This window comes from Macrobrachium rosenbergii, chromosome 5, assembly GCF_040412425.1.
Source record: "Macrobrachium rosenbergii isolate ZJJX-2024 chromosome 5, ASM4041242v1, whole genome shotgun sequence".
NCBI lineage: Eukaryota > Metazoa > Arthropoda > Malacostraca > Decapoda > Palaemonidae > Macrobrachium > Macrobrachium rosenbergii.
The window spans coordinates 70109287-70133919 of NC_089745.1; the positions used below are offsets into that span (position 1 = coordinate 70109287).

General features: G+C 35.8%; 1 protein-coding gene across 1 annotated transcript in view; it reads left to right on the forward strand.

Moving 5' to 3' along the window:
• Window positions 1–6184: 6184 nt before the first annotated feature.
• The window catches only part of mtd (mustard), a 1060402-nt gene continuing 1041953 nt past the window's right edge, over window positions 6185–24633 (forward strand). Inside the window, exon 1 of the mRNA XM_067104583.1 lies at window positions 6185–6293. The gene's annotated coding sequence lies outside the window, so the exon portion shown is untranslated. The remainder of the gene's footprint in view (window positions 6294–24633) is intronic.

Sequence of the window (24633 nt, forward strand, 5' to 3'; positions counted from 1 at the left end):
ACAAGAAAGAGGCATGTCTCAAAGGCATTTTGCTAAATGTCTTGGAGCAAAATAACAACAAAAATTCGCTCCCGAAAAGATTCCAAAATGCATTAGTTAGCTTAAGAAAAGGGGGATATCATCATCACAAAATCTGACAAAGACGGGAAAATAGTTCTGTTAGACAAGGAGACATACATCAATAAAGTTCAAGAACTTCTAAACGATGCGGAGACCTACGACAAATTAACGAAAGATCCCACAACAAATATTGCTGCTCGGTTTAACAAATCAGTTAGAACCATAGGGGGCAATAAAAAGACATAGAATTACTAGAGACATTCAAGGTAATCAACCCCTCTCTCCCTATTTTTACGGCCTCCCGAAAACACATAAAGATGGGGATTCCTTTACGCCCCATAATATCTAGCAGGGGCTCTTTTTCATGTACAAATTATCAAAATGGCTCGCAGACTTGTTATCACCCTTTCTAGGAACCTTCTCATCCTCCCACGTCAAACATGCAGAAGATTTCATACAAAAATTTAATAGTTTAAACATCCCCTCAAACAACATCAAACTGCTCAGTCTAGACGTCGATTCATTATTTACTAAAGTCCTGATTGCCGACGTGTTGTTTTTTTTAGAGAGGAAGTTACAACCATATGAAGACCATTTTCCTCTTGGCATAGATAAAACTTTAAAACTTATCAACCTCTGTGTAACTAACAACGTGTTTTCTTTCAATGGTAATTTTTACAAACAAAAATTTGGCTGTAGCATGGGAAGTCCCCTATCACCCCTTCTAGCAAACTTGTACATGGAATATTTCGAAACAGAACTTTTGTCGTCTATCAAACCCCATAACATGATCTGGCTTAGATACGTAGATGATATCTTTACTTTCTGGGACAATAGCTGGGGGGACTTTAAGGAATTTTTTAATAGGCTAAATTCGCTAGTTCCGACCATAAAATTTAAAACAGAATGGGAAAAGGACGGAAAACTGCCGTTCCTAGATGTACTGATCATAAGAAAACAGAACAGGTATGCATTTACAGTATATAGAAAACCCACCTTCGCTGTCTCCTACATTCATTTCTTAAGCTACCACGACGTCTCCGTAAAAATCATGGTAGGGTGCAACCTATTCCTCAGAGGACTTAGGATATGTTCAAATGAGTACCTGGATCAAGAATTTAACACGATCCGCCAACACCTAACGCAACTGCTCTATCCACCACACATTATCGAGAGGGCTATTAATAAAGCAAATAAAATATACTACAGAGGTCCCACTCACAACAGACAAATAGATTTCAACAACAAAATAAAGCTTCCATACGATAAAAACATCCAAAAGGCCACCGAGCAACTCAGTTCTGATAATCCTTTCATTTTCCATTATCCCAAATCCATCGGGAGTTCGCTCGTTAACGTATACTTAAATAACAAAAGGGAAGAAGCCGGAGTTTACAAGATACCGTGTAGTAATTGTCATGACATTTATGTAGGCGAGACAGGTAGATCGCTCTCGCAAAGAATAACAGAGCACAAAAGATCAGTACGTTACGCTTCGGAGAGTTCGGGAATTTTCCTACATATTAGAAATACAGGGCATGTCATTAACTGGAGTGGGGCGGAGTTGGTTTTCAAGAGTAGCTGTCCGTACAAAAGAAAGATGCTGGAATCTGCTATCATCAATCAAACCAACAATATGAACCTGTCAGGAGGACATTGGAAATCGGACGCCATTGACACCTTAATCCTCGCACCCGTTTTGAAGAAGATGACCCAAGAAACGCGACCGCCAGATCCATCGCCAAACGGGAGCTAATGAGGCCAAAACCACTAGGGAATTTGGTCAATCTCCTCCTTCTTAAGAAACGCCACCTCCTTAACATCGGAGGCCTAAGGCCACACCTTCATGTTTTTGTATATATACCATTGTAACTTTCCACCTGTCCATATTCTACCAGTGAACAGGGGCACAGAAACAAGTGCCCGAAATATATGGTTTCAACGTTTAAATAGTGTTTTATGGGCCTTCTTATTTTCATATTACACTGTAGTATTACAGGAAAAGACATTATATATATATATATATATATATATATATATATATATATATATATATATATATATATATATATATATATATATATATATATATATATATATATATATATATATATATATATATATATATATATATATAGAGAGAGAGAGAGAGAGAGAGAGAGAGAGAGAGAGAGAGAGAGAGAGAGAGAGAGAGAGACCTTGTAAAAAAATAAATGTGAACAGTGCACTATATTTCAGGCGAAATATAATAGAAATATTTGACACTGGTCACTGGGAAGGAAGGGTTAATTGTCTTCAGGTGGATATTAATGCCAATCACCGGATCATCAGCGTATTTGCCGTCTTCCTCCGCTTCCATTGCCCAGATGATGAAATAAACTGTTATCTTATCAGTGGCATGAAATCAACTGTTATCTTATCAGTGGCACTGTCTCAAGGGCAATACACGTCAGCATAATTCATCAAGAAAAACGACGGAACAAACTAGTGTGTAGAATAATTTGAACGTTAATAATATCATGAAGTCACCCATTACCATAAATGAATTATTCCCAGCTTAGAAATTTCTGTTGCCCTTAATCAGGTTTAGAATATACTTTGACTGTAATTGTCAGTTTTAACCAATATTTTTCCAATAACGACTTCGAAAAAAGTAAAGTCTCTTTGAAGTGTGCTCCTTAATTTCCTTGAAAACAGGACGGAAGGAAAAAAAATCCTCCCAACCGAGCTCAAAGTGATCGTCTCACTACTCATGTGGCAAGACGTCATCATCATCAAATCTGATAAAGATAAAAAAAATCGTTGCTCTGAACAAAGAACTATGCGTAACCAAAGCTTCGAATTTATTAAACAATAAGCGTTCTTTATGAAATATTAACAAAAGATCCCGGTAAGACAAAAGCTACAAACTTCCTCAAGGAATTTCGAAAATCGGTGGGGAAGAAAGTGGTATTGATTTATTAAAAAATTTCAGATGCGCAAACCGCTCCTTCTCGTACTTTTGTGGCCTCTCCAAAACCTACAATGACGGCATCCCATTACGCCTCATGATTATTTCCACCAAAGGCTCTTTCTGTAAATGTCACTGAACCTTGCCTCTCCTTTTAAAGGCAGATTCTCCAGTGTTCACAAGATTTTATACAAATCTCAGTAATATAAACATACCTGTCAAAACTGTAAAGACTCCTTACTTGGACGTAGAATCTCTTATTACAAAAGCTCTAATACCCGATGTTGTAAGCTTCCTCTCTCGAAAATAAAACCATAGAGGACCATTTTCTGACAGGTTGAAAGAAAAATGTCAAATTAACCAAAATATGTATGAAAAACAGTTTTTCTTTTAGAAAGAATTTCTTCAAGCAAAACAGAGAAGCCCCTTTCACCCCTCCCAGCAAACCTATACAAGAAATATATTGAGACTGAAATAACAACCCTAAGAAAACCACCTTACGTAGTAGACGGTATACTTACTTATGGGGATGAAAGATAGGGAAATTTTTAAGATAAAAAATGTGAGCTCAATGATTCTTAGCATTATATTTAAACCACAATGCGACAAGGAAGGTAAGGTACCATTTCTGGATACCTATATTCATTTTCTGAGCTACCGACAACAGTTAGAATGTTAGAGTGACATTCAATCGTTTCCTGAGAGACTTCATATGTGTTCCGAGAATTGCCCAGTACCAGAATTCAACATCATCAACCATCACCTCTCTCGACGTTTATACCTGCAAAGCTAAGAAGTCAATTAACACGCGAATAAAATTTGCTGCAGTAACAACGTCGAAAATAATTCCCTCAAGTTCGGTCATAAAATATGTTAATCTATACAGAGGGTATAAATAGAAGCCAAAAACATCTCGGCGAGACAAAAATCCTTTCATTTTCAACTCTCCAAAGACCATCGGGACTGGCTACTGAAAGTATACCACAATAAGAACTCGTCAACTGGTGTGTGCAGTATCCCTTCTAAAGACTGTTAAGAAGTCTAAGTCTCACAAACAGGCCGCGCCTTGCCACACCGTTTATTGGAACACAGAAGACCTATCTGATGGAAAACTTCTGCAATTTTCCACCATGAACATGACCCTGGACACTGCATCGACTGGGACTCCCCCTCTTGCCCATACGAAAAGTAAGATCACAGAAGAGGCAAACATCAGCATAACAAGCATGATGAATTTATCCGCAATCCAGTGGCAAGGAGATTTAGTGGGTGAGATCCCGCAGCGACCAGCCTTCAAGAATGTAAGACATTCGAATCAGCCACCAGATGACTATGTTACGAAGCCTCCCAACGACTACTTACAATAATTATTAACCTCTCCTTTCAGCGACCTCCACACCCGAGGACCAGTTACTCTTGTATTTACCCCATTTTCATCATTGTAACTGCCCTCTGTGCCTGTATAGCCTTGTATTTACAAATAGCATCTGAAAAATAATGCAGTTTTCATAAGTGTTTATCTGGTATGGGCTACCTTTTTTGTATATTCATGTTATCTTGTTATCTAAATACAACTCACCAAACTCTTGTATATAGAAATACACACACACACACACACACACACACACACATAGAAGGATCCACAATAATACTCTTGTCTAAAAAAATATGTATTGGTAAAAATATTTACAGAGCTTAAAGCTTTCGTCCATGCCTCTGTGGACTTGATCACCAAACTAAAAAGAGACAGATGCCTTTCTAGAACCAAGAGAATGGTTTACAATCCAAGGGAACACCGATCAACTACTAATTTTAAATCCCTGCCCCTTCCGTATAATTATGACCTGAGAAAAGTCTTTAATAATCTTGGAAAAGGTGACATGGGTATAGCGTAGTTTTTAATACCCTAATACTCTTTAGGAAGAAAATTATCAAGAACGGTTGTAGAAACCAAACAGCGATGTCGGAGTCGATGCTATAGGATGATAAATTCTAAATTGGAGAAAGTGGTCGTTCTCTGGACCAGAGGAAACGGGAACACATTACAGCCTGCCGTTTGGGTAATGTATTGCTAGGCACACTTGGGATTCGAATCATGCCATTGATTTAAAAAAAGGCAAAATTATTTATAAAAGTTCGGACAAAACCACTAGGTGGATTGTGAAAGCCCTCATCACTTTAAATGACACCTTTGATGGGAATGCTGACATTTACTTTTATTAAGTGAAGAGATTTGCAAAAGGGCCAAAATTAAGAACTTCAGAAATGTGTTTGCCTTCTTCAGTCTGATTATATGGATAACCCCCCTTTGCCTGTTCCAGAGTCTGTAGATCAAAATACCACTTTGGATAATGACCCTCAAGATCTTGTTCAAGAAGACCAGCGTTTTTTCTCGTCTCGCAGATCGCTTAGAATTCCGGAAAGAAATATGATCCAGTAACTTGTTCGCCTGTTTTAACCTTGTTAATCAGTTTCAGTTTATTTATATTTCTTTCTCTTTCTTCACCATTTTTGTATGTCTCTTTTTAGTTTAGTGATCAAGTCCACGGAAGGATGGACGAAAGCTTTAAGCTCTGTAAATATTTTTACAAATACATATCGTCTTTCTAGGCAAGAGTATTACTGTGGATCCTTCTATTGATAACTGAGAAGCATGATACGGTGTGTTTATATTCCATATATATATATATATGTGTGTGTGTATATATATATATATATATATATATATATGTGTATGTGTATACATGTAACATATATATATATATATATATATATATATATATATATATATATATATATATATATATATATATATACATACATATATATAAGTAATTTCTTCAAAAAGCATTCGGTCGGTATCAGTGATTTTTTTTGTCATTTTTCGGTTACGTTTAATTCAATCTGTTTTATAAGCCTTGCAGCGATTGTAATATGAAAGAACCATTTCGTGTTAAGGGCATTCTTTTTCGTGGAGTTGTATAAATATCCTTTATCGTGAACTGAATTCTTTCATCACTAATGACACTTCTTCCATCGAAAAATAACCCAATGACCACCGACCGATACTATCTTTTCCTGACCTTAGTTATCAATCGTACGGTCACCCGCTATTCCCTCCGCTCACTCCCTCCACTCTCGAACCGCCATGTCCACCTGATGAGCCGAGCTCAGCGTTCCCAAGGGCCACGTTCTAGACCAACTTCAGTTTGCCTCGGCCGGTGAGAGTGAGAGACCGCGCGTTCTTGGTGCTTCAGTGCTAGCAGCCGTCAACGTGTTGTGCGTGTGTATATAACGTTTTTCTTACGTTCAGTGATATACGAGTATATTACTTAAGCATTAACCAGATGTTTTAGTGATCACACTACCCAGTGCTTTTGCAAATAGGCTAATAGATGCTATTAAGAATATACAGGTCAAAAGATTACTATATTAACAAGTTATAATTTTGAAGTGGTTCAGTGCATTTGATTAGGTCAATAGCCTATATCCCGGCTCGGCTTTATATGCATTTATCGGTTTATGTTTGTGTAAATATACTGTATCAATTTTTTTAAACATTCATAGTCAAAATTACTTTAATTGAAAAATAAATGATGTTTTTGAAGTGGTTCATGCATATCCGGCTCTAGTATTATTAGCTTTAATTGTGTTTATGTATTGTAGGTTTATATATATATATATATATATATATATATATATATATATATATATATATATATATATATATATGTGTGTGTGTGTGTGTGTGTAATATATATATAATATATATATATACATACATACATGTATACACACAATTAATGACCCATTTAATGAACAGGATTTCGAATGATATTCACAAAAGCATCTTTATGACATTGGTATCAAAATGTGACAGCGACTCAAAGGTAAAAGTTGTTTATTACCTTTTAGATTGCTTGTTTTTATCTGATGGTTGAAGTTTGTTCGTAGGAACCTTGTGTGGAATAAACGATAAGGCGGAGCTGATAACAGTTAAAATAGTTGACGAGATTAGAAACGGTGATCGATAGGGTAATCTCGATGTTGTCAATTGTTATAAAAGCCTTTTGCGAAGAGTGAAAAATGAACCAAATTAAGAGAGCGAAGTACAAATTATCACATCATATTCAGGAGAAAGCCTTTTCATTGTACTTAAATGATCTGTACCTGCACGAAGCGTACTGTAGATTGTTTTGCAACTTTGGCCAGGCATTATCCAGTGCTGTCACGTTACATATACACACAATTATGCAAAGTAAAATAAACAAAATATGAAGTGTTTCCACGTTATTTTATATTTTAGTTGTTTTGATTTGCCAAGTGCATTCAGAAAAACGTGGTCTTGGAGGTATACATCAGCGTACCTTAGTTTTGCTTTGTAACTTCTTACTCTCTTGATTTGTCATTCTGTGCTTGAAGTTAGCTGTATGCTCTATATCCATATGCATCAGTATCCATATTCATCCACGGGGTGTAGATGAATAGATGTATGACGGGGGGGAGGAGGGGGAGGAGGATACCGTGATCACTGAGGTGAAGCTCTGATTGCGCAGGGTCTGAAACCAAATGTTCTGTATGCGACAATGCGGGTAATACGAGAGCATTACAGTATTGTTAGTGGTGTAAGGCACTTTTTATTCTCTCAACTTGGTAGAAAAGTGAAGTCGTTTCATTTTATCCCCGCTTTCACTTTAGCAGGTACCTAATTTGTTAGGACAGGCAGGGAGGTTGGAATTGGGTGTTGTTGGTAGCGTATCAAGCACAGTGAAGTCCGTGGTTCTCGCCCGATTTAGTCACCAGTCGCCCCATCTCGGAGGTGGCAAGTCAAGAAAAATGAGCTTATATATATATATATATATATATATATATATATATATATATATATATATATATATATATATATATATGTGTGTATGTGTGTGAGTATATATATATATATATATGTATGTAGTATATAAATATATATATATATATATATATATATGTAGTATATATATATATATATATATATATATATATATATATATATATATATATATATATATATATATATATATATATATATATATATGTGTGTGTGCGCGTTTTTGTTGGAGTTATTGACCTAAATAACATTGAATGCTTCTGCAACATTTCCTGGCTTAATTGGGATGGTATACCACCTTATTTAATAAAGTGTTTGTCATAATTTTAGAAGATATTTTTATTGCTTTTAATTTTATTTATTTTAGTTTTTGTTTTGTAGACGTATATCACCGCAAGGCTTTGATTATTAGGAGAGTCTCTTTCAAACTTTTTAATTTTTTCCCAACTTTAATATTATTATTACTGCTATTATTTTTGTTCAGATTTCCTTTATTTATGTGAAGCTACATCGCATTTTTGAAGGAAAAGTAATATGCCGTATTTGTAAGTGCGCTAACCTATGATGACTTAGGATCAGTGAAAGATCTGGGAAATTTTGACTGCGTCTCTTGGTTGGAAGTCCGGTTATCCAAACCAGGTCAGTTTGAAGGTTTAAAGAACTTGAAGAAAACCACACATAAGAATACAAATGTCCCTATGTAGTAAGACACGTATACGGTATGACTTATTTTGGATGAGGCACTGCGTTCTGGACATGTTACCTTTGCCTGGACCCCTTGAGAATTAGTGATGCAGATGAACATTGGCTGCTTGCTAATAACGTCACGTTTTGTCACAAAAAAATATTGTAGGTTATTTTCGTCCAGCCCGGTCATTTGCGACATCCTTGCTTGATGCCTTGTGCCAGTATAAAGTATAATAATAAATTCGATTTTCGCTCAGTTCCGCTTTCATCCAGATACCCTCATTGAGGTGTTACCCACTGGCTCGTTCTCATTTACTATCAAACATGCCCTGTTAAACAAGCAACTTGAGCAGGGCCAAAATTTTATATAGTTCACAACATATGGAAATGTCTAAAATTGCGTTTACCTTTGAGTTGGCACATTTAGGGTTATTTGTAATTCACCTGTCTGTCAAAGTAACGAATATTTTCAGTGTCGTTCCACGAATACTTTTATATACATTTCCCAGAAGTATATAAGTGTATCAAGGAAATAGGCGCCATCCCATGGGATCACTTTGTAGGTGTATAATTTTAAATGGCATCATAGTCACTTGTGGGTAAATGATAGAGAACCGACATGTACATAAATATTTGTTAAATATTTGTTATATATATATATATATATATATATATATATATATATATATATATATATATATATATATATATATATATATATATATATATATATATATATATATATATATATATATATATATATATATATATATATTATATAACGTGTGTGTATGTGCGTGTGTGCGCACATGTTTATTGATTTAAAATTCTTATCACTATTTTATGAAAAATTTTATAAAAATTTGGCATAATATTTATGTGCATGCCGGTTCTCTCAGTATTGATCCGAAAGCGACTATGATGCCATGTAATGAAATTGTAGAAACTCACAGAGTGATCCCTTTTGACAAATGGAAAATTACAAATAAATTTAAGTGTATTTCTTTGATGCACTTAATAAAATTGTAGGAAGTGTATAGAAATATATCCATTATTTCCACATCTAGGTAATGACACTGAAAAATTCTTTTATTTTTGTCCTCAAAAGAGGGTTTACTTTGACAAATCTCATGTTAGTAAATTACAAATAAATTTAGGATGTCCCGCTTTTATTATAACTATATATATATATATATATATATATATATATATATATATATATATATATATATATATATAAACCTATGTAAGATATATTCTGAGATTTTCTCTCGGCTGAGAGATCTAAAATGAACTTGATAACACATTTTCTGTCTTCGAACAACAGTCATTTGTTCATATTCAAAACTATAACGCTCGTAGTGTTATCAGCATTTTAAATGCCTTAATTCACATTACTTTTTAACGCTCTTAGATTTGAGTCTAGAATATGACAGCCGTGATTATGTACAATATATAGATTATGTACAGTATATAGCTTTAGCTTTACAGTAACTGTTCATCACGATTTCACTAATGAGATTTACTCTATTTTATAGTTAGTAAGGGAGCGCAGTGAATTTCTTCTCGTTTCCATTCTCTTTTTTGCGTGGTACGCTTTCTGTCAAGTAGATTATAAAACTAGAATATGTGCTGGGCTGTTGCTGCCTTTGATGTCAGAAATCCATAATGGTGGTTTCATTCGATCAAAGTTGGCACCATCTCTTGGTATCTTCAAAACTCGTGGCTCTAGTTTCATTTATGGCAATATCCTTTTATTCTAGACTCGCTCATTCTGGTATTTTAGATTAGTCGTTTTCTGTTATTGAGTTAATCTATAATAAATGAAAATGGAATACAAATGATTGACACGAACTTTTCAGGTATGCAAAATATAATTTCTTTTCGTTAAAAGTCTTTTGAGGGGTTGAGGGCCTCATGCCAGCACGGGCTCTTGCCCAAAGGCGGCCTTAAGTTTACCGTATGTGCCTCGATTCTTCACATGGTCTGCTCGCTAGGATTAGTGATTAGTGCATTTTTAATACACCGGTAACAGGTTTGCTTTCATGATGTACTTCATAAACAGGTTCCCTGGAACCTCAGTTTTATCACATAGGGGTTACCCAGTTAATTCCTTTACTTGTGTATTCTTTTAGTTTATGAAATGGCTTAAGGAGATGGTACTTTTCGTGGATGTTCAAGAAATGCAAAAATGAAAAGAACATTTCTGAATTTATTGTTTTCTTCGAGCCCAGGTTACAAAATGGCTACTACTAAGTTAAAAAGGAAATGTTGAAGGAGGAAAAGCCTACAAGCTCCTCAAATCATCTCATGGACTGTGGGATCCCCATTTAGATATCTCAGCCGGATTTGCTGAAAATTTTGAAATGTTTTCGAACAGGATGGACTGAATCACTAAGATTCAGTCAGGTTCTGCATGTCAGTCTTGAAGTATGTAAATTATACTCTTCTGTACCATTGCGGCAGTCCTGTACATATTTATGTTAATTGTTCCGGTGAAAAGAATGCTATTCACTTCCCTCATCGGATAAAATTGATCAAATAGACATTTAGGTAGGCTGCTGACGTTTTTATAAGGATAATTATCTGCCAGGTTATTTTCGATCCCTTGAGACGTTCTAGAAGACATTTAATGCTTTTTACATTTTTTGTATAACATTAAAATGTTCTTTAGTATATTCGTCAAGAACTTGATTTTCGTGCATAATGAATATTGCCTACAGTTCATCAAACTTACCTATTTGTCATTGTCTCTCTATAATTAGGGTAACAAAATTTCCAAACATATGATACAGTTGCTTGAAGATTATAAAAAAGAGTTAAATATCTTACAAGACCGTAATGGCGTGCTTTCCGCCTCCCCCCCCCCATATATGGAGCCGAGATTAGAAGTAGCTTTGCATCAAGTAAAGTTGTTACGAATTGTTTAAAATATAGTTTATCGAGGCCGATAATTTTAAAATACGGATCATTTGACAGAATTGCCTTTGCATTTGCCTCGTCTCTCATCCTAAAATATCCTTGGTGTTTTTTAAGTTTTTCATAATTTAGATTTATCCTTAAGACTTCTTTACTTCAAGAATAGAAGTTGGTTTGACAGAAATTCATAAGTTTTATAGGAAGCCTGTTATTAAAACAGACCCAAACGCAGTGGTCCTTGTTGCTGTTCACTTCCACGAATGGAGAGATCCACAAAAGGCTGAATTATTGATTGTTTACAATTTTATCTGTGTATGTTAATGTTTGTTTCAAGTGTTTTTGTGTCTGTGACTTTATTCGTTACGAATATAGCAACGGATAAAAAAGCTTCAGATATAGCCTAGCTGCTTCACAGTGCACTCGTACTTTCACTTACCACTCATTGACGTCATTTTTTATTTTACCCGTTTTATTGAAACAGATTTCCTTACGGAAAAGACAAGTTAATGAAAAACAGATTACTTAAGCAGCACTATTTCAGTAGCTTTACGAATAACAACCATTTCCCATTATTATCAGTATTATCAGTATTCATGGTTAAATATGGTAGTTCTCAAGCAGTTTTTAGATAAAAACGAGGTTTTCTGGGAAGGACGATGACAGAGAATATCTAATCATCGAAATTACGTTTGAGTTTCATGTGGTTGATTAATCACTATTTAACTTTATCTTCTAAAGTACTTCATGTGATTTAGCAGGTTTTGGTGTAAAGTACAGAGGTTGGCTATGTAAAGTAAACTACAGTTTATGGATATGGCTATCTAATTAATGTTGCTTAAGGCTTTATATACTTAGCTTCATCTCTGTCCTTATTGTTAAGATCATAACTAAATCGTCGATATTGCAGTCATAACGCTTACTCATTTGCGTCACCCTTAGGCTTTGCATTTCTTATCTGATAAACTTTATTCTAGCAGTTCATGCTATGCGAGGCCCCCGTCCGGCTCGTCTTGTGTATTGAGGGACTGAACGCAAGCAACCTCGTTTGTTTACTAGACTTTAATTTCGAAGATTATGATGGCCTTCAGAAGTCTCCCATCCAGGAGAGAATTGACTTTTTTAGTTTTTTGGCGCTATTTATTGTTGAACTCATGAAGCTTTAGTATGATATTCACACCCTTTTGTATCTTCGTCGGGGTTGATACATCTATCAATTTCTACTTATTATTATACAACGAGCTTGTTAGCGCGCTCTACGCGCGCTGAAACTCGGCACTGCTGTCTCCCCTACCTAACTCACCCCTACTCGGGGGCGACAAACAGCTTTGCAAGAGTGAGGTGGATGCCTCCCCTTCCCTCCCGTTCCCCTGCCTACCGCGTCCCCACCCCGTGGCGGACAAACCGGTTTCTAGGGGGTGGGTGGCTGTGTCATGTCTCCCCTACTGTCACCCGGGGGAGGACAAACAAGATCAGATCCACTTGGATATTATTATTATAGATGACTGCACCTTGAATAACAGTCCGTATAATAACTGTGACTTTTAATGCTTGTTTACACCAAAAACATCGTATAGCTAATTTTGGTGCTTGCCAACTGAGTCTTCTGCAGTAACACTGTCTTTATTACTATTCAAATGAATATTCGTCATTCAAAGGAACCCAAGCAATTTTTATTTTTCTGTTAGAAACTAGAGACTCTCTCTCTCTCTCTCTCTCTCTCTCTCTCTCTCTCTCTCTCTCTCTCTATATATATATATATATATATATATATATATATATATATATATATATATTAGTGTTTTATGGGCTTTTTATTTTCATATATATAATTACAGGTATTCATATATACATATATATATATATATATATATATATGTATGTATGTATATATATATATATATATATATATATATATATATATATATATATATATATATATATATATATATATATATATATATATATATATATATATATATATAATGTCTGTTGTGCTATTAATGGGAACTGAAGCTGAAACGGGTATCAGAGTGAAGTTTTGGTTAGGGTGAGAAGAAAAAAAGGCCTTGAAAGCAATATTATCTGACAATTACTGCCCTTCGCCTCCACTCCTAGACACTTGCCCACACACGCGCTGCGTAAGAGGGTGTAAAAAAAAAAAGAAACTCGAATGAAAGTCGCACGGAGACCATCTTCCTTTTGCCTCTTCCTTACCTATGTGGGTGCACGTATAAGAATTTTGAAATACGTGTTTTGGCGGAGAGGTTAGTACCTTTACGCACCAAAGAAAATGTGATTCACTGTGACGAAATTCAGAGGTGTGTTTGGAGTTTACTGTCATTTACATATTCAGAGAAAATATTGTTCAACGTAGCATTGGAATTAGAGATAAGCTTGGAGACAAGTAGTGTTTACATCTTCAAAGTAAATATAGCTCATCATGGCAGTGGACTTCAACCACACACTGCTGTAAATTTCAAGGAGACCGTCTCTGGATTAAGGGAAAACGCATCTTCCTTCAAAATGCTTGGAGGATGTTGGAGGAGGACGCTTGTCGGCTACGAATGAGATTTAATAACCCATTTTGAAACCGTCTGTTTGCAAGAGATTCTGGGCGCTTACGAAACACTTCGGAAAGTCTCTCTCCCGCAAGAAAGTGGAAAGATGGCCAGGTTAACCTTGGTTGCTCAATAGTACATTATCATCTTTGAAGTATTGGAAGTGGTATCCGTCACGCTATCGGCCCTCAGTCGACACCAGGTGTAGTTTCAAAGATAGCACAAGGGATCGTGAACGGCCAGTGGGGCGGAATGTGATAGCCTTGCTGATAGGGAACCACGTGATGGAATGGCATCAAGTGGCCAGGGACTCTCGCTTCGTACTGCCAGTTTTTCTCCCGGGGTTTTCATCCCTGGCTTATGTTCATAAATCAAATGAAGGACTTGTTCCCTTGAGAACGTTTTTTATTGGACTTGCTTACAGTGAACGCCTTGTAAGAGACCTTCTTACATGCAAACATCTTTTAAAAGGCTTGCTTAAGTATGAAGTATTGAACTGGTCATGCATACGCAAGCACGTCTTCTGCTGCCAGCAGACGTATGAGTGTCATTCATTGGTGTTTCTTACGTTTGAAGATCTTTTTTAATGTAGTCACATATTCTCCAAAGTTGAGGAATGTCGTGAAGGCGAGCTCATACTTAAGCACCTTCCTATTCAGGCAATAGGCTGTTAGCGCTTCGGCACATTTCCATAAAGTTGTCATCTGAATAATAGGCTCCATCCTTCCCGTGACGCGTTTCTCTTCCCCTTCCTCTCGTTCCTCTTTTCCTCCCTTTCGCTTTTCTTCCTACCACCGTTTCCTACTCTTTTCCTGATATTATTTCCTGCTCTGCTTACCTCCTCCCAGATAATATTTTGGCTCTGTTTTTTTTTTCGTCCTGTGTCCTGTTGTTAATCTTTTATTCTCGTCTACGACATTATTATTCCGTTCATAAAGATATACTTTTCTCATTCCACTTGATGCCAAAATTATTTTCATGTAGTTTACATTATTCTTTTTTCATTGTTGCTCATCAGTCTTTGTAAATTTATATGAATGAACCAACTTTTTCTTCTGGTACGGTTTCGTTGATGGGGTTTTCCAGTTTTTAAATATCTTGAAACTGAAAACTCTCTCTCTCTCTCTCTCTCTCTCTCTCTCTCTCTCTCTCTCTCTCTCTCTCTCTCTCTCTCTCTCTCTCTCTCTCTCATATTTTATATAATAAATACAAAATACAATGAAAGCCATCCATGATTGGAATTGAAGGTTGTAGGTTTTTCCGGGAAATTAGGATTAGACCTGTAATTTTTTCTTATTCTGTTATTATTATTATTATTATTATTATTATTATTATTATTATTATTATTATTATTATTAATAATAATGTGACAAAAAACACTAATTGTTAATTGAGAATCTTAGAGTTTCGAAAAGTAAACTATTGTGGAGGCAATTATTCTAAACTAGATATTTTGCAAAAGAAAAAAAAAAGACGTTTGTTTAAGTGAAAGAGAGAGAGAGAGAGAGAGAGAAAGAGAGAGAGGTGAATATCATCGCTGTATTTTGATTTGAAGGTTTACTGCCCATACTAGGCTTCCAGTACACTCATTAAAATAGGCCAATTCTGCGACATTCTTCCAGTGGATTTCGTTCACCAAACAAGAACGCATTGTCTTGAGACACGAAAGAAAGTGCGGTTTTCTCATTAGAATGTAATTAGTAATGATACGGACAGGATTAGACTGAAGGAGAATGTACGAAACATTTCAAAAAATGTAATCGCTAGGAAGAAGAGTCTATGAGGTTAGAGCTAAAGTTTGAATCCAAAAAATAAGCATGAATACTACCACATATATCTGATGTTTGCTGTCGAGATTGTATGAGGAAAGAAATAAAATATATCTTCCATAATGATTTCGTATGGCTTCGCAAATGGCTGAAAAAGTCAACTAACGCAAAGATAAAATGGAAAACAGGCACAGCGCCTCATCTCTTAGGTCATCGATCATTAACTAGCATAAGGCTGATGTTTCGATGAGTGCAGGACCCTGGGTAAGTGACATTGGTCGGTAGCTTAACATCAGAAGAGCGACTGTATATATATACGGGTATGACGGACGACCTCACTCACTAGGCCTGCTGCTTCAAAGATGACTGACTGATAACTGCTGTTGGAATTAAGAGAGAAAATAAACTCAAGTTGATGCACTAACCATTCACGAACAAAATACTTAGAGATTTTGATTTGTTCGACGAGTTTCCCATGTACGTAAGACCTATAGTAGGTAATTTTCTTTATTACACAGTACTAAAGATAGATATTAATTTTGTATCTGTTGTAAGTTTAACTTAAACATTCGAAAAGAGTAAGTGGCATGATTTTGAAATCATGCAAAGAATACATAATTCACTATAGTTCCCTTCATGAAGAGTCTTATAAGTAAAATTATGCATAAAACGTTTAACAAATCATTTTAATTGTCAAAAGGCTGATAGAGTACTTTTATAGACCCTTGTTTACAGATATCACATTGATGAAAATAGGAATTATTGCAAATGCTAATAACCAAAATAATACAGTGATAACATCTTTGAATATAGGAAGACATTGACACACTATCATGAATATAGGAAGACATTGACACACTATCATAGTAAAACGAAAAGTACAGAAGGAAAATGAACACCAACCAGAACGTTATGCGCCGAGGCTTCAGGCGTTTACGAGAAAGTTGACAAATACATGTACATGTACATTTTTTTAGATATATGTACATTTTTCTTAGATATATGTACATTTTGCTTAGATACATGTACATTTTTTCAGAGTATGTAAACTTTTCTTAGATATATGTACATTTTGCTTAGATAAGTGTACATTTCTTTTGGATATATGTACATTTTTCTTAGATATATACGTTTTGCTTAGATACACGTACATTTCTTTGAGATATATGTACATTTTTCTTAGAGATATGTACATTTTGCTTAGATACATGTAAATTTTTCTTAGATATGTACATTTTGCTTAGATACATGTAAATTTTTTTTAGATATATGTACATTTTTCTTAGATATATGTACATTTTGCTTAGATACATGTACATTTTTTCAGAGTATGTAAAATTTTGTTAGATATATGTACATTTTGCTTAGATAAGTGTACATTTCTTTTGGATATATGTACATTTTTTTTAGATATATACATTTTTTGCTTAGATATATGTACATTTTGCTTTGAGATGTATGTACATTTTTCTTTGAGATATATGTACAATTTGCTTAGATACATGTAAATTTTTCTTAGATATGTACATTTTGCTTAGATACATGTACATTTTTTTAGATATATGTACATTTTTCTTAGATATATGTACATTTTGCTTAGATACATGTACATTTTTTTTTTAGATATATGTACATTTTTCTTAGAGATATATATACAAGATTTGAGATTCTGACGCTGGCAACGACGTTGCCTGCCACATCTTTGAGGCTCTCTTTCATCATCTCTCCCTCCGAGCTCTACGCAGCATCCCGTCCCTGATCCCGCCTTTTCTCTTCTTTTGAAGTACATGCTGTGGAGTTTGTGGCGTCCTCTGGGAGATCGCCTTCGTCAGGAGAAGTAGACACAGCGGACCTGAAGGGATTGCTAGGGGTTGGGAAAACAGCCCGACAAACACAGAGTTCGGTACACCATAATCCCTCCCTTTCCGTCTGCTTCATTTCTCACCTTTTCCCAAAGGAAAACGGGTGGCGTTGCTATGGGAGATTTCCTCTCCGGCTCGGATTTGATGATTGCCTTCTCTTTCTTGCTTGGCTTCCTCTCTCTCTCTCTCTCTCTCTCTCTCTCTCTCTCTCTCTCTCTACTAGGATATAAATTGTCGGCACTTTTAAATACTACGAGACTTAAAAAAAAAATAAGTAAACAGTCAACTTTTTTCTTTATTTTTTTTTATAGGGGAGACAGATGGACGTGGATTGAAGCTGCGTTAGGTACTTTGTATACAATGACCCCTCGCTCTCTTTCCCTCTTACCGCTTGCACGCGGCAAGAAAGAGTTCTAACACTCACACACGCACACGCACAAACTTATACACAAGCTCTTCGGCATGAGTTAAGTATTGTGCAATTTTACATCTGTGTTTATGTATATGAATTCTAGAGCTATTTCCAGATGATGAACAGCTCTTCGTTGGTGAGTCGGTAGAGTTGCGGACTGTCACTCGATGGGCCGGAGTTCAATTCCCCGACTGGCTGATGAAGAGTTAGAGGAATTTATTTCTGGTGATAGAAATTCATTTCTCGCTATAATGTGGTTCGGATTCCACAATAAGCTGTAGGTCCCGTTGCTAAGTAACCAACTGGTTCTTAGCCACGTAAAATAAGTCTAATCCTTCGGGCCAGCCCTAGGAGAGCTGTTAATCAGCTCAGTGGTCTGGTAAAACTAAGGTATACTTCTTCTTCCAGATGATGAATGAGGCGTTTTCTGCATAGGTGGCAATTTGAACTGACGTTCACGTGTAGGGTTGGGCATTCTCAGGGAGCCTTCACCGCTCATTTTTCAGTTATGGCTGTTTCCGTAAAAGGAAATCTTATGGATATGAGTGAGATTATTTTCTGTGAGAACGCGTCTTTCTCTTGGTTCTTGAGACCCGTTTATTTGGTTTGATTTTATTGCTCTGCAGAAACTAACATCATATTTGTCGCCCTAAGCACTGACTAGTCTTGCACACTTAGTAGTCAAGTAGCAGTTTTAGAGTTTAGCTATCTATAACAATTTTGTTCATTATTTATATCTATATCTATCTTTGTGTATACAGTATATTATATATAATATATATATATCTATATCTATATATATTATATATATACATATATATTTATATGTATATACACGTTTGTTTGTATTATCTATAGTAAAAGAATATACACTGTAAAGTGTACTTACCTCATTTAGGAATTACAGTTTACCCAGGCTAAAAAACAGACATCTAAACTTTATATTTACAACAACCATAAATCATAACCTCAGAGATTTTTTATTGAGCTAGATTTGTTTTATACTTTTGGCATTTATTCCTAGCGTTTTTCTCTTCATCCGTTTACACACACATTAATTCCTCCATATCTCAACATTCGCTCCAGTAGCAACACAACGAGCTCCCTTCCACTCTACATTTCATATTGGACCTTGGGCCCCTTTGATCTCGCGCTCCTCTCCTTCAGTTGGTTTGTTTTGGACCGTGTTCTACCTAACCCCCTCCCCCTTCCTTTTCCGTCATTTGCATTTTGGTATCTTTATTCACACACACACACATATATATATATATATATTATACTCATATATATATTTGCACATGATTAACTCTCGTGCCTCTTTCTCGTCAAAAATTTTGGAATTTTTAACCTTTGTTATTTGCGGTTCTGTTAATGGAAAGCAGAGGTCACGATTTCAACCACAATATTTGATTTTGTGTTTCTTCCATTGCACGAGGGGTTCTTTCATATGCATTACTGAGTCATCATGAATTATGTGGGTTTTGGACGTTGTAGAATCTGCCGTCGCCTCACTCTTTAGCTGTAGGAAATTATATTGCTACTGAAGGAGATCTTATGCCTCAATGAATCTTGTCTAGGGATGAGCGCCAGTTGCCCATATGTGATATCCTTCGGTTTGAAATAGGGACAGTGGTATTCGATCTTGCTGAGGCAACCAATTTGTTGCACACCTTGGACAAGATGACGACAGCATCAAGAACATGATCCAGCAATTTAACATTAAAGTATCTTGACATAGGACGGAAGAGATGAAAGTCAGGAACAAGAAAACTTTGATGGAAGGCGGTGCTATATTTCATATTTGGTCCGAATTTCGAATTATTGGCGTGTTATGGCCCTGAATAGATAGATATTCCAATTCCTTATCAGTTACTTTTATCGGACTTTCTCAAGGGTGTGAAAAATTGTAAGATGGGGAAACCAGTTATTTCTCTGAAAAGGAAATAAGCAGATATTTTATAAATAATAAAACTTTGTACCAATGATATTGTTAAATGATAGCAGTACTCTTGTTTAGGCTTAGAACTTGGTATGGATCATGAGTGACTGTCTGCCACGCACCTAGTAGTGAAAATTAATTTTCTTAAAATTAATGGTACCCAGCGTATGGTTATTCTCCTGTAAGTTGCCTACATTCTTTTATGGCCCTTGGGATCCCAGCCACTGGCGAGCACTTGCTAAATCAGCAGGCGGGAAATGGTAAGCGAGGACTGAGCAGAGTTGCGGTGGGCCAAGTAAGGCCAAAGAGTTTGGTGGGAAACTAACAGAAGAGACAGTCAGTGCGTCAAAAAGCACAACCCATGCAAAGTTAGAAGTAACGAAGTTCTGTCTATCTGAATAAAAGGTGAACTATGTGTTGACAGGAGGGTCTCAAACAGATAGAGCGAAGGTTTGGTCATTACCACATTTCAATGCGTCAAGTGTTTGAATGTGACAAGAAGCCGAGACTATGCCATTACATAGGAAAACAGTTAAGATGAGCAGTTTTGTTGATATGAATTGGAATGGTTTATAGAGCACCGGTAGTAGACAAAAGCAACTTCATATATTATTATCTTTACGCGTAACGAAACGACATCGATTATTGCAAGGAAGTTTTCCTATAATAATATGTTTAGCAACGCATTTTCCTGCAGTTTCCGGGGAAGAAAAGTGCAGTTCTTTAAAAGATTTGATCACCTGTGCGGATATGGAGGAGAAATTGCCAGGGAACCACGGTCACCTTCCTATACTCTTACGATATACGGCATCGTTATGTGCACTTACATCATCGTTAATGAATTAAAATAAATTCCTGAATTCAGAATTTCAAGTATTCATAAAAATTTGGTCTATGACGATGCTTTGATTCAAAATGATTTTTTGTGATGAAGGACATAACATAAAAAAGGAAAAACGGTAACCTGGGTGCCCACTAACGATTTATTGAATAATTATCCCACCCACTCCCCAAAAATACTAATTTGTAGTTAGTAAAAACGTGACCAAGAAGAGAAAATTAGGAAATTTAACCAACAAAAAATGGATGTTTAAAGGAAAAATATAAGCATATTTTTACCTAATTTTTGTGTGTTTGTTCAGTAGCGTGTTGTAATATTTATAGGTTGAGGAAAATATATTTTTACTTTTGTACATACTGTATCAGAAATAAGTATTTTCAGTTCAGTGCGTTGTTGCAGATCTTATAGCTAATAACTGAATTCAAATATTTATGAATGCCTACCATTTGATATCACAAAGAAAGACCAGTGCATATGAACTAAATGATCAGGACTAAGAATCAAACTAAGGGAATTTGTAATGCGGCCACTTAATGGAGACCCAACCATAGGACCACATATTCGCCCTATGTTCCATTTACCCTTCCAGAGCGTGGCACGCTCTACGTCAGTTTTCAGCCGACCATGACGCCTTTGGCTCTACATTACATTCTCTTGCTTTCAAATACTATTTTAGAGATGGCCCCTCACCTGCCCTGAAGGGTTGTTTTTACCAATGTTGAATGCATTTACGTTTTTTCAAGGTATTTTAAACAGTATAATAACAAGAAAGGCTCTCCTTTAGCTTTATAAGAATGGATTCATTGCTGGGTTACTTGGAATACCATAGTGCAATAATTCATTCGGTACATTCGTACTTGAGGTTGTTAGTTGCTTTCATCAGGATGCACGATGAGCCACGGAAATTTACGTAAGGAAGCCATTATGTGATAGTACATACCCTGTTGCTTCATTGTGTAAATATGCTTATAAACTCATGGATTATGTTATACGTGCCGTATGCATAATGCAGCATTGGAGCACTTAGGCAGGTACAGATGTTTGCACAAATCTAGGAGGCTGTAGCCGTGTTTAGCTCTGCATTGGGAGATTTGGTTTAATTCTTTTTTTTTCCTTTTGTTTAATAGAACACCCGTAGCATTTCTTGAGTTGTTGAATCACCATTTAATGTATTATTCAAATTTACTTCACTTCCGGGCATAATGTATTATATCTAGTAATCCCTTTTTATTAAGTGGAGATTTTTTTTTCATAGGGCAGTTTCTCTAGGTTAAAAACGGGAAAATTAACACATAATGTAACACTGTTGTCCTTGTAAGAGATTTCGAAATATTTATTGTTCGTTTAGAAACGACGTCATTATTTATTATGCGTTGTATTCAATATTCTTCATAAGTGTTCTTTGACCTTGAAGCTGTGATGCTATTGCAATGTGCGAATACCAGTATTACTATTTTCGGGGTGCTTTTTTAACTTCGCACTCACGCGCCAACTTCAAGATATTCAGGCGTTAATGAATATTTATTTCGGTATTTCCTTCACAGATTTTGAAGTGGTCGGCTACAGTTTTGTTGTTTTTTAGTGTTTTAGTGGACATAGTCTAATCATGCCACAAGTTACCTACTAGTATTCTGGGCCTCAGTTGTTTTTGGACTTTGCTTGTAACACTGTTTTCACCCTTAAAATTGAGATATTGTAGCATGCAAACACCAGAGGCCTTCGGACAGTATTACTCAACGTATATTCATGTTAAGGGTGCAGTGGATGGAACATGACACTCAGTATATCAATTTGGTAATTCGTAATTATACTGTACAGCATATTCATTCCACGGTTTGTATGAAAACGAAAACATTGTTAAATCACCTCGAGTTACTTTTGAATTCCAAGTTATTTAAGTATGCCAATGACTTCGTTCTTTACCACAACATGGTTTGCATATTTTGAATTAGAAGTGTTATAGCGTGATTTCAGTAATCATATTTTTATGGGTTCGAATGTAGATGGTCAAAGAGAAAGATCCTGAAGTGATTAGAATGATCGAACAATTGATTAAAGTCCTAATGAGAGATGTGAAAGTTAACTTTACGAAAGCAACTATGGTTATTATCACGGTAACCCATATTCTCTCTCTCTCTCTCTCTCTCTCTCTCTCTCTCTCTCTCTCTCTCTCTCTCTCTCTCTGTCTTCTTTTAATCGATAAGAGCCAGTCGCTTTTTCCTTTGGATCATATGACTTTAAAATTTGTTTCACATGTAAGTCAGAAGTTCTCTCGACTCCTCCAAGTGTCCTCGTGCTCCTGACTGTCTTAAATTTATTGGTCTTTCGTTACCATTTAAATAGTCGAGGAGTCGTATTGATTCTCACTTGATCTACTTCAGAGGAATGCGCAGAAATAACTGTTTAAAGATTAAAGGGGAATGCCAGTAAAAGAGGATATTTAGTGGAATGTGATCTTAGTGTTAGAAAATCATCATTATTTCCCCCTTAAGAGTCTTCTGAAGACGGTAGGTCTTACGGCGAGTTAGGTATTCGGTCCTCCCTTACGCCGCCTAAAGGCGATCATCTTATAGATAGGTCCTTTGTGCTTGCTAGATAGAGGTGAATGGCTAATGTTACTGACGCGTTCATCCTCGATTCAGCATTTCAGTAATAAAAATATTGACTTTTCTTTATCAACTGTTAAAGGGTAGTATGGGCAAGGACATAACCAAAGATAATCGGGATGCAAACTGAACAACATATTTAACGTTTACAGCTACGGAAATGGTAACCATGCACCATATAAAATGTGCAAAACTAAATATTTATGTCTTTGCTTATATTTATCAACAACTTTTTTCTTATTAAAAAGCAATTGTAAACAGTATGAGGCTTAAATTTAAAACACTACCAATGCTTTACTTGATAAAACAAGATTCAACAACATTCCTCTTAACTGTGTCGTAGCACAGGACTGTGGGCCTTGCCTCACTTCAGCACATCTCAGGTGTACAAATAATGCATTCGAAGTTTGACCAGTTCTTGCAGAAAACTGATACTGTTTGATTATCAGTGCTGATGATTTTCCAGTTTAGCCATAGTCTTTTTTATCATAGTTTTTAAAAGCATAGTTTTTAGAAGCAATTTTAAATATCCATCCAGAAGCCAGATTGTCCCTGATTATCTCTCTTTCCTTATCACCCTTAACAGTTAACCAAGTGGTGGTTCTTGTTCCTTTGCTTAGCATTGGTGCTTCGACGGTGTGTGAATAAACGTGAAAGCATGTTCTACTGAATATCTGACTCATATTTTCCTGTTGTATTCGCTCATACTAAAATCGCTTTGAATAATATATACATACACACACACACACACACACACACACACACACACACACACACACACACATACACACACATATATATATATATATATATATATATATATATATATATATAATATATGTGTGTGTATTTACAAGACTAATGTTGTTTTGATAACAAACACAGTAATTCATAATACTCAATTCATTTTTTATAATCTTTCACACCATGATTTTGTTACTACTGCTTGAGATGGGTAAAGATGCCAGTTTCACTGGGCGCATATTTGTCGCGAATAGAAGACTTTTGTATTATACCTAAGAATATTTTGTTCATTGCTTGTATTTTTCCCGGTTGAAATTAAGCAGAAACTATCTCCAGTAAAAGAAGTTGTATTGAGCGACCATGTAAAATTATAAAGAACACAACTCCTACCTCGAAGATGTAGATTACCGGTAGGTCTG